Source organism: Sturnus vulgaris, chromosome 7, assembly GCF_052056855.1.
Source record: "Sturnus vulgaris isolate bStuVul1 chromosome 7, bStuVul1.hap1, whole genome shotgun sequence".
NCBI classification, from domain to species: Eukaryota; Metazoa; Chordata; class Aves; order Passeriformes; family Sturnidae; genus Sturnus; species Sturnus vulgaris.
The window spans coordinates 21,347,430-21,348,813 of NC_142249.1; positions in this window are offsets into that span (position 1 = coordinate 21,347,430).

A 1,384-nucleotide genomic window follows, 5' to 3' on the forward strand; every position below is an offset into this window, starting at 1 on the left:
GGCCTTGGGAGACTTGACAATGCACAACAGCATTTGTATTTCTTGCAGGTCCAAAACTGGACAGTTTGGCTCCTAGAATCCTCATTTACAGCATCTAGCATCACTTTTGGTCTCAACGTTGCAGGTATGGCTTTTACAACATTTTTAATCTGTACTCAACTATTCTGTGAGGGAGGACCACAAGCAGGAATAAAGATGTAGTAGTATTAAATTTAATAATTGAAAATTATTAGAAGGTTGAAATTACACAAAACTAATGCCATATGACCTGCATGTATGCAAAAGAAAGCCTTACCTACTCGATTTCTGAAAATAAAAGCATGAGGGAAATGTATTATACAATGAAAAGTAATCTCAATAAAAAACCCCACAGAGCAACTCAAGCACCCCCTCACCCCAAAACCATCAAACCAAGACACCTTCTGCTTGTTAAGAAATCTTCTGCCTAAAAGTACAAACTCTCTCATGATGTGCCTGTTCTTACACAGTTCACATGCTTCTCAGCTGAGGACAGCTGCTGTTGCAGGGTTGAGAACACACAGCATAAACGTCTGCAAACCGAGCAGCATGGCTGGGTTGAAAAGAGGAGGACAAACTCTTGAAATTCTAACACCAATGGAAGCTTAAACATGTTTCACTTCCAGACCCACCAAAAAAGAAAACTTTGGAAGACAGAACTGCTGTTACTGCTATGTCTCTATAAGATGCTCATAATAACAAAACTAAGACAAGGAGAAAGAAAAAACCACTAAAACTAAAGAGTTAAAAAACAAAGAAACAATGACAATACTCTTGGACATGAAACTAAGGAATACAAACCTATTTCCTATTTTTAAGCATATAAAACCAGCTCTCCTGAAAAAACAATAAGCTTTTAACAAAGTAAAAACAATTGTAGAGTCCTAAATTAGGCTACAAACTGATTTAGTGCCTAATTAGTAAAACTCACAGTATTTATTACAAAAAACAACCCAAAAGAAACAGCCCCCTTGTAATTTGTCTTAATAGAAAACTTCATAATGTGCTAAGAAACAAAAAAAAGTAACCTTTAAAAGAAATTCCAACCGTTCTGTTTCAAGCCATCAAGAAGTTTTGTTTCAATAAAAATGTTAAAAATCAAGAACAATAAAATCTTTAACTTAGTGCATAAAATTAGTAGCAAGTCTGTAGTTAACAGAATGAAACTCTTCATGCTATAAGAATTAAGTTAAAATCTAGTTCCTTACCATTTGAAAGAGAAACATTTGATAACCGAAGCCTTTTTTCTATTGGCCAATTGCCATGGCAGTAAGGGGTGGCTGGGGGTAGAAAACAAGCCTGTGATGTGTACAGTAAAACAAAAGGATCAGCTCCCAGAAACTTTAAATTACTGCAGGGACACAGA